Raw genomic sequence first — 10,776 nt, forward strand, 5'->3', positions numbered from 1 at the left:
ATTTCAAGTTACAGAAAAAGGGAGTCTCGAGATACCATCTCACACCAGTTAGAATGGCGATCATTGAAAGTCAGGAAACAACAGGTGCTGGAGAGGATGTGGAGAAATAGGAACACTTTTACACTGTTGGTGGGACTGTAAACTAGTTCAACCATTGTGGAAGTCGGTGTGGCGATTCCTCAGGGATCTAGAACTAGAAATACCATTTGACCCAGCCATCCCATTACACGGTATATACCCAAAGGATTATAAATCATGCTGCTATAAAGACACATGCACACGTATGTTTATTGGGGCACTATTCACAATAGCAAAGACTTGGAACCAACCCAAATGTCCAACAATGTTAGACTGGATTAAGAAAATGTGGCACATAGACACCATGGAATACTATGCAGCCATAAAAAAGGATGAGTTCATGTCCTTTGTAGGGACATGGATGAAGCTGGAAACCATCATTCTCAGCAAACTATCTCAAGGACAAGAAACCAAACACTGCATATTCCCACTCATAGGTGGGAACTGAACAATGAGAACACATGGACACAGGAAGGGGAACATCATACACCGGGGACTGTTGTGGGGTGGGGGGACAGGGGAGGGATAGCATTAGGAGATATACCTAATGCAAAGTGACGAGTTAATGGGTGCAGCACACCAACATGACACATGTATACAAATGTAACGAACCTGCACATTGTGCACATGTACCCTAAAACTTAAAGTATAATAATAATTAAAAAAAGAAAAAGGTTTTAATAATCACAAGACCTATTTGTGTACATTGGAAAGGAATCAAAATTTTTAAAATGGGTATTAAATATGTCACTCCATCAGTTACTAACAGTGATTAAAAAGAAAAAAAAAAGAACTAATGTCCAGCCTAAATTACTTCTCAAATACTGGATCCCTAAAAGGCTAAAAGAAAATAGTTTATGAAGAAAAGGGCAAAGAAGAAAGAACAATGGCACTTAAATAATAAAAGAAATCCCAGCGACTTGGGAGGCCAAGGTGGGAGGACAGCTTGAGGCCAGGAGTTTGAGACCAGCCCTTGCAACATAGCAAGACACTAACTCTCCAAAAAAAATTTAAAAATTAGCTGGTCATGGTCCCATGCACCTGTAGTCCCAGCTACTCAAGAGACTGAGGCAGAAGTGTCGCTTCACAGGAGTTCGAGGTTGCAGTGAGCTATGATCATGCCACTGCATTTCAGCCTGGGCAACAGAGTAAGACCCTATCTCTAAAAAAAAAGTAAATTAAAGTAACAAATAAAGGAATAAATAGTAAAATAATGAAAATAAAGTTAAAGAATTAAGACAAATCATGTCAGTATAGGCACACAATGATTGCTCTAGGTGATTGTAAATACAAGTGAAATAAATACATCAATCGCTTAAGGGATGAGTGCTCCAATTAATAGAGAAAAGCATGTCATAGGCTAGGGTAAAAAAAAAAACTAAACTCAAATTTGTACAGCCTGTTTGAAACAAACAATACAGTCAATTAAAGAAAGAAAACATTTTTAAAAATTAAATTAGAAAAATTCAATATAATTTAATTTTGAGATAACAACAAAACTGACAAAACAGGGCAATTTTATTGATTAAAGATTGAATCTACAATGAACATACGGATGTAGTAAAATGTTATGTCCCAAGAAGGCAACAAATTGTGTAAATCAAAAACTGTTAGGACCAATTGCATAAAAATTAAAACATGTTTTTTAAAAAGAAACTGAAAGTGGAAAAAATCAAAATATGCCATCCAAAAAGAAGTCTCTTTTTAAAAATAGTTTAAACATTAATTTTAGTTTCAGGGTGTACATGTGCAGGTTTCTTACCTGGGTATATTGCATGATGCTGAGGTTTGGTGTATGATTGATACTGTCACCCAGACTCAGCATAGTACCCAGCAGTTAGTTTTTCAGTCCTTTCCCTTCTCCCTTTCTCTGCCCTCTAGCAGTCCCTGCATCTGTTGTTCCCATCTTTATGTTCATGTGTACACATTGTTTAGCTCCCACTTATAAGTAAGAACATGCAGTGTTTAGTTTTCTGTGCCTGCATTAATTAAAGGCCTCCAGTTGCATCCATTTTGCTGCAAAGGAACATGACTTCATCATTTTTTATGGCTGCATAGTATTCCAGGGTGTATAGGAACCACAGTTTCTTTATTCAGTCTACCATTCCATTTCTTTGCTATGGTGAATAGTGCTGCAATGAATATATGAGTGCATGTATCTTTTTGGTAGAATGATTTCTTTTCCTCTGGATATATACCCAGTAATGGGATTACTGGGTCAAATGGTAGCTCTGTTTAAGTTCTTTGAGAAATCTCTAACCCGCTTTTCACAGTGGCAGAACTAATTGACATTCCCACCAACAGCATTCCGTTTTCTCCACAGCCTTGCCAGCATCTGGTTTTTTTTTTTTTGTTTTTTACTTTTTAATAATAGCCATTCTGGTATTTCACTGTGATTTTGATTTGCATTTCTCTGATGATTAGTGATGATGAGCATTTTTTCACATTCGTTGGCTATTTGTGTGTTTTCTTTTGAGAAGTGTCTGCTCATGTCGTTTGCCCATTTTTATACGGGGTTATTTGTTTTTTGCTTTTTGAGTTAAATTTCTTATGGATTCTGGATATTAGACCTTTGTCAGATGCATAGTTTGTGAACATTTTCTCCCATTTTGCAGGTTGTCTGTTTTCTCTGTTGATTGCTCCTTTTGCTTTACAGAAGCTCTTTAATTTAATTAGGTCATTTTTGTTTTTGTTGCAATTGCTTTGGAGGACTGAGTCATCAATTCCTTCCCAAGGCTGATGTCCAGAATAATATTCCCTAGGTTTTCTTGTAGGATTCTTACAGTTTGGCATCTTCCATGTAAATAATTCATCTTGAGTTAATTTCTTGTGTATAGTGAAATGTAGGAGTCCAGTTTTATTCTTCTACACATGGCTAGTCAGCTATCCCAGCACCATTTATAAAATAGGGAGTCCTTTTCTCATTGCTTACAAAAATATATCTCTTTAACATAAAAATTGTTTTGAACTGAGTGCAACTGGGAGGAGGCAGATAAAGAAAACGTTACCTGCCTTTCCTCAATTTGCCTGAAAGCAGGAGATAGATGTACAAAAGACAATTGTGTCCTCCTCTCCACACCAAGAAAGACAAAAATTAACAGCCAGGAGATAGCATCAGAGGAATCTATGAAACAACCCCTCCCAACTAGCCTTTATCTGCCATTTATTAGCCTTCCCACAATTTGCTGTCCCCAGAAACTTTTCCTTTGTCTTGTCCTTTTCCTTTGTCTTGTTATCCTCTAAAAATTTACCATTCTTCTTTGAATCTGCTCCATAAGCTGGAGGCCTAGGTCACCTCTTTGGGAATTACTCATTCCCTGAGCATCTCTCGTGTATACATCTCTCGTGTATACATCTCTCGTGTATATTGAGCATCTCTCGTGTATACATCTCTCGTGTATACTGAGCATCTCTCATGTATACTGCAGTATACATTTTAATAAACTTGTTCATGTTTCTCTTGTGAATCTTTCTTTTGTTACCGGAGTCAGCCCCACCAATAAACCTAATAAAGGTAGATAAAAATAACTTCTCCTCCCCTACAAAAGCAAATTTTCAACTGTATTTCAAATATTAAACGCAAATTTTAAAATGTGGGAAATATTTATAAGACAAAAAGCAAAGATTTAATAACCATGGCATTTTAAAATATCAGTAAGAGACAAATAAAAACCTGTATTGTAAATATATATGTGACAGATATAGAAAAAAAGAAAAGGAAGAAATACAACTAGGTCAAAAATATGAAAAGGCAAGCAATTTTTAGACAACTAAGCTATGTCCCTTCTAGGCCAATTTTGCTGGGGGTTTTAATCATAAAAGGATGCTGGATTTTGTCAAATGCTTTTTCTGTGTCTATCGAGATAATCATGTGATTTTTGTTTTTAATTCTGTTTATGTGGCGTATCACATTTACTGACTTACATATGTTAAACCATTCCTGCTTCCCTGGTATGAAACCCACCTGATTGTGGTGGATTATCTTTTTGATATGTTGTTGAATTCGGTTTGTTAGTTTTTTTTTTTTTCAGGATTTTTGCATCTATGTTCATCAGGGATATTGGTCTGTAGTTTTCTTTTTTTGTTATGTCCTTGCCTGGTTTTACTATTAGGGTGATACTGGCTTCATAGAACGATTTAGGGAGGATTCCCTCTTTCTCTATCTTGTGGAATAGTGTCAATAGGATTGGTACCAATTCTTTGAATGTGTGATAGAATTCTGCTATGAATTCGTCAGGTCTTGGACTTTTTTTTCCGACAATCTTTAAATTACCATTTCAATCTTGCTGCTTGTTACTGGTCTGTTCCAAGATTCTATTTCTTCCTGGTTTAATCTGGGAGGTTGTATATTTCCAGGAATTTACCCATCTCCTGTAGGTTTTCTAGTTTATATGAGTAAAGATGCTCATAGTAGCCTTGAAAAGTCTTTTGTATTTCTGTGGTATCAGTTGTAGTATCTCCCATTTCATTTCTAATTCAACTAAATTGGATCTTTTCTCTTCTTTTCTTTTTTTTTTTTGAGACGGAGTCTGGCTCTGTCGCCCAGGCTGGAGTGCAGTGGCGCAATCTCAGCTCACTGCAAGCTCCGCCTCCCGGGTTCACGCCATTCTCCTGCCTCAGCCTCCTGAGTAGCTGGGACTACAGGCGCCCGCCACTACGCCCGGTTAATTTTTTTGTATTTTTAGTAGAGACGGGGTTTCACCATGTTAGCCAGGATGGTCTCGATCTCCTGACCTCGTGATCCGCCCGCCTCGGCCTCCCAAAGTGCTGGGATTACAGGCGTGAGCCACCGTGCCCGGCCTTTTCTCTTCTTTTCTTGGTTAATCTTACTAATGGTCTATCGATTTTATTTATCTTTTCAAAGAACAAGATTTTTGTCTCATTTATCTTTTGTATTTTTCTTTTTTTTGTTTCAATTTCATTTAGTTCTGCTCTCATCTTCTATTTTCTTTTATTCTGCTGAGTTTGAGTTTGGATTGTTTTTGTTTCTCCAGTTCTGTGAGGTGTGACCTTAGATTATCTATGTGTGCTGTCTCAGACTTTTTGATGTAGGCATTTAATGCTCTGAACTTTCCTCTTAGCACCACTTTTGCTGTGTCCCAGAGGTTTTGATAGGTTGTGTCACTATTATCATTCAGTTCAAAGAATTTTTTAAATTTCCATCTTGATGGCGTTGTTGACCCAACGATCATTCAGGAGCAGGTTATTTAATTTTTATATATTTGCATGGTTTTGAGAGCTCCTTTTGGAGTTAATGAAGGAGGTCTGCCGCTCCACATCTGTGGGTATTTCTCATCAGGTGGAGACAAGAGACTGAGAAAAGAGATAAGACACAGAGACAAAATATAGAGAAAGAACAGTGAGCCCAGGGGACCGGCACTCAATGTGGGAGGACCTGCACCGGCACTGGTCTCTGAGTTCCCTCAGTATTTATTGATCACTATTTTTACTATCTTGGTGAGTGGAGTGTGGCAGGGCAACAGGGTGATGGTGGGGAGAAGTTCAGCAGGGAAACATGTGAACAAAGGAATCTGTAACATGAATAAGTTCAAGGAAAGGTACTGTGTCTGGATGTGCACATAGGCTAGATTTATGTTTCACTTTACATAAATATTTCAGTGTAGCAAAGAGTAACAGAGCAGTATTGCTGCCAGCATATCTCGCCTCCAGCCACAGGGCAGTTTCTCCTATCTCATAATAGAATAAATGGTCGGCTTTACACCAAGACATTCCATTCCCAGGGATGAGCAAGAGATAGAAACCTTCCTCTTGTCTCAACCACACAGAGGCCTCCCTCTTTCATTACTCCTCCTCAGCACAGACCCTTCACAGGTGTGGGTCTGGGGGATGTAAGGTCTTTCCCTTCCCAAAAGGCCATATCTCAGGCTGTCTCACTGGAGGAAAATCTTGGACAATACCCAGGCTTTTCTGGGCAGATGTCCTTGTGGCTTTCCACAGTGCATTGTGTCCCTGGTTAATCGAGAACGGAGAATGGCGATGACTTTTACCAGGCATACTGCCTGCAAACATATTGTTAACAAGGCACATCCCACACAGCCCTAAATCCATTAAACCTTGATTCAAAACAGCACATGTTTCTGTGAGCACAGGGTTGGGGCTAAAGTTACAGATTAACAGCATCTCAAAGCAGAACAATTTTTCTTAGTACAGATCAAAATGGGGTTTCTTATGTCTTGCTTTTCTACATAGACACAGTAACAATCTGATCTCTCTTTTCCCCACAGTTAAATTCCAGCTTTATTCCACTGTGGTCTAAGAGAATACTTGACATAATTTTGAATTTCTTAAATTTGCCGAGGCTTGTTTTGTGGCCTATCATATGTTCTATCTTGGAGAATTTTCCATGTGCTGATGAATAGAATGCATATTCTGCAGTTGCTGGGTAGAATGTTCTGCAAATATCTGTTAACTCCATTTGTTGTAGGGTATAGTTTAAGTCCATTGCTTCTTTGTTGACTTTCTATCCTGATGATCTGTCTAGTGCTGTCAGTGGAGTATTAAGGTCCCCCACTATTATTGTGTTGCCGTCTATCTCATTTCTTAGGTCTAGTAATTGTTTTATAAATTTGGGAGTTCCACTGTTAGGGCCATATATATTTAGAATTGTGAAATTTTCCTGTTGGACAAGTCCTTTTATCATTATATTATGTCCTTCTTTGCCTTTTCTTTTTTTTTTTTTTGACAGAGTCTCACTCTGTTGCCAAGGCTGGAGGGTAATGGCGCAATCTTGGCTCACTGCAACCTCCGCCTCCTGGGTTCAAGTTATTCTTCTGCCTCAGCCTCCCAAGTAGCTGGGATTACAGGTGCCCACCACCACACCCAGCTAATTTTTTTTTTATTTTTGGTAGAGACAGGGTTTCATTATGTTGCTTTAAAATTTGTATGATATAAGAATAGCTACTCCTGCTTGCTTTTGGTATACATTTGTGTGAAATATCTTTTTCCACTCCTTTACCTTAAGTTTCTGTGGCTTTTTATGTGTCAGATGAGTCTCCTGAAGACAGCAGAAACTTGGTTGGTGAATTCTTATCCATTCTACCATTCTGTATCTTTTAAGTGGAGCATTTAGGCCATTTACATTCAATGTTAGTATTGAGATATGAGGTACTATTCTATTTGTTGTGCTATCTGTTGCCTGAATACCTTTTTTTTCCATTGTGTTGTTGTTTTATAGATCCTGTGAGATTTATGTTTTAAGGGGTTCTATTTTAGTATATTTTGAGGATTTGTGTCAAGATTTAGATTTCCTTTTAGCAGTTCTTGTAGTGCAAATTCTCTCAGCATCTGTTTGTCTGGAAAAAAAATTGCATCTTTCCTTCATTTATGATGCTTAGTTTCACTGGATACAAAATTCTTGGCTGATAATTGCTTTGTTTAATGTCTTCAACAGTTTGGATGAGGCCCACATATTTTATGAAGGAGATATAATCTGCTTTACTCAAGGTCTTCAGATTTAAATGTTAATCACATCTAAAATATACTTTCACAGCAACATCTAGACTCTTGTTTGACCTAGCTGGGTACTATAGCCTAGAAAAGTTGACACATAAAATTAACTCTTATAGTTCATCCTTGACACTCATACACAACTCCTCAAACCATACTGAATCTTCAAATAAGGAAACTAACAAGTGCTATTTTCTCTTTGATATCCCATAACTTACATACTGTGATGTAAAAGTAATACATCTTATCTTACATCATAAGAGGATAAGAGAGGAAAGAAATCAAAGACATTTGCTTACTGTGTGTATACATATGCATATATGTATATGTATACATAAAATAATTATGTAATACACATATAAATGTTTATATATGTCTATACATACATGCATTTATACAAACATATTCACAACAAAACAAAGAAGAAATATAACAACACAGTCCTCATTTCTGTAACTAGTCATATGGTTGTAGCTGCCTTCTTTTATATTCTATGTTCCTTTGCCTTTGCAAGCATCTTGGTTGTAGTTCTTTATGTGGTGGGTCAACCCAGACCTTTATTCCTGAAGGGTCTGGGCCATTAATAGTCCTGTCTGAATTGGGTTGTTGTAGTTTTCCCCTGACTTTAATCACAGAGCATGACAGTACTGTGTGGAGTATTGGAGTAGCAGTCCAATTTGTCCTTTTTAGTCAGTATCAATTACCCCAACCACTATAGTAATTTCCCTTTTTACCTTTTGATCCAGAGGAACAAAGAGCTCAAAGTGGCCAGGTGGCCGTCTTAATTTCCAGTTTAACAGAAACGTTGTTTTGTCTTCTGACCTAAGCATTCTTCCCTCTGGAACCAAGACCTCTAGGCAAGCAGAGCTTAAGATCGTGAGGACAAAAATTGTTTATCAGTGGATCACTAAGAGTAATAATGAATGATGCAAATCCCATTTCCATCCTTTGGTTCCTGGACCCATGAATCCTCACTATGTTGGAAACACCATATATTGGGCATTGATTTAAAGCCTATATAGCATTATACAGAACCTGTCTCAATCCTTCAAGGTTTTACCACCAAACTGATATTGCTACTGAGTCTTCCAAAGGCTATTCCACTATTCTTACAAGCCAGCTGCTTCAGGATCATGGGGAACATGGTAAGGCCAGTGAATTCATAATTCATGAGCATGAACTCATTGGCACACTCTGTTTTCTGTGAAGTGAGTCCCTTTTTTTTTTTTCTTCTTTTTTTTTTTAATTGATCATTCTTGGGTGTTTCTCACAGAGGGGGATTTGGCAGGGTCATAGGACAATAGTGGAGGGAAGGTCAGCAGATAAACAAGTGAACAAAGGTCTCTGGTTTTCCTAGGCAGAGTGTTTGTGTCCCTGGGTACTTGAGATTAGGGGGTGGTGATGACTCTTAAGGAGCATGCTGTCTTCAAGCATCTGTTTGACAAAGCACATCTTGCACCGCCCTTAATCCATTTAACCCTGAGTGGACACAGCACATGTTTCAGAGAGCACAGGGTTGGGGGTAAGGTCACAAATCAACAGGATCCCAAGGCAGAAGAACCTTTCTTAGTACAGAACAAAATGAAAAGTTTCCCATGTCTACTTCTTTCTACACAGACACGGCAACCATCCGATTTCTCAATCTTTTCCCCACCTTTCCCCCCTTTCTATTCCACAAAACCGCCATTGTCATCATGGCCCGTTCTCAATGAGCTGTTGGGTACACCTCCCAGACGGCCGGGCAGAGGGGCTCCTCACTTCCCAGTAGGGGCAGCCGGGCAGAGGCGCCCCTCACCTCCCGGACGGGGTGGCTGCCAGGCGGAGACGCTCCTCACTTCCCAGACGGGGTGGTTGCCGGGCGGAGGGTCTCCTCACTTTTCAGATGGGGCGGCCGGGGCAGAGGCGCTCCTCACTTCTTAGATGGGATGGCGGCCAGGAAGAGGTGCTCCTCACTTCCCAGATGTGATGGCGGCCAGGAAGAGGCGCTCCTCACTTCTTAGATGGGATGGCAGCCGGGCAGAGACGCTCCTCACTTTCCAGACTGCGCAGCCAGGCAGAGGGGCTCCTCACGTCCCAGACGATGGGCGGCCGGGCAGAGATGCTCCTCACTTCCCAGACAGGGTGGCGGCCGGGCAGAGGCTGCAATCTCGGCACTTTGGGAGGCCAAGGCAGGCGGCTGGGAGGTGGAGGTTGTAGTGAGCCGAGATCACGCCACTGCACTCCAGCCTGGGCACCATTGAGCACTGAGTGAAGGAGACTCCGTCTGCAATCCCGGCAACTCGGGAGGCCGAGGCTGGCCGATCACTCGCGGCTAGGAGCTGGAGACCAGCCCAGCCAACACAGCGAAACCCCGTCTCCACCAACAAAATACGAAAACCAGTCAGGCATGGTGGCGCGTGCCTGCAATCGCAGGCACTCGGCAGGCTGAGGCAGGAGAATCAGGCAGGGAGGTTGCAGTGAGCTGAGATGGCAGCAGTACCGTCCAGCTTCGGCTCGGCATCAGAGGGAGACCATGGAAAGAGAGGGAGAGGGAGACCGTGGGGAGAAGGAGAGGGAGAGGGAGGGGGAGGGGCAGGGGGCGAAGTGAGTTCCTTAATCAGAAGCAAAGCTGTGTAAAATAACATCGTGGTGGGTAAGGCACTCTGTAAGTCCACAGATGGTACTTTTGCAGAACCGTAATGTGCAGAGAAGGCAAATTCACATCCAGAGTGTCTATTTCAGTAAGAACTACCTTCCATGACAGAAGTGTTCCAGTGTAATCCACCTGCCACCTGGTAGCTGTCTGATTGCCCTGGGGAATGCTGCCATATCAGGGGCTCAATGTTTGTCTCTGCTGCTGGCAGATTGGGCAATCAGCAGTGACCGTAGTCAGGTTAGCCTTGAAGAATGGAAATTATGCATAATCTCCATCCCTGCCACCATACCTGTTCAGGAGCCCACTGTGTGATGACGGGGTGGCTGGGGAAAGAGGCTGACTGGTATCCACACACTGTTGACTATTAGTTTCTCTGCTGACATCACTCTTTGGTGAGCACTCACATAACACAACATCTTCAGGTTTTTAGCCTGTCAAGACAGGTCCATCCATATAATTCTTCCCCAGACCTCCTTGTCACCAATTGTCCAATCATATTCATTCCAAGTCTCTCACCATCCACCAAACCACTGGCCACAGCCCATGAATTGATTTAAAAAATCACACATTTGGCCATTTCTGTTTCCAGGCAAAGC

General features: G+C 40.8%; 1 long non-coding RNA gene across 1 annotated transcript in view; it reads left to right on the forward strand.

The window, feature by feature from the left end:
* LOC134758613 (uncharacterized) overlaps positions 1-10,776 on the forward strand; it is a 78,154-nt gene that overhangs the window by 54,141 nt on the left and 13,237 nt on the right. The window lies entirely within an intron of this gene.

Source organism: Gorilla gorilla, chromosome 1 (assembly GCF_029281585.2).
Source record: "Gorilla gorilla gorilla isolate KB3781 chromosome 1, NHGRI_mGorGor1-v2.1_pri, whole genome shotgun sequence".
Taxonomy (NCBI): domain Eukaryota; kingdom Metazoa; phylum Chordata; class Mammalia; order Primates; family Hominidae; genus Gorilla; species Gorilla gorilla.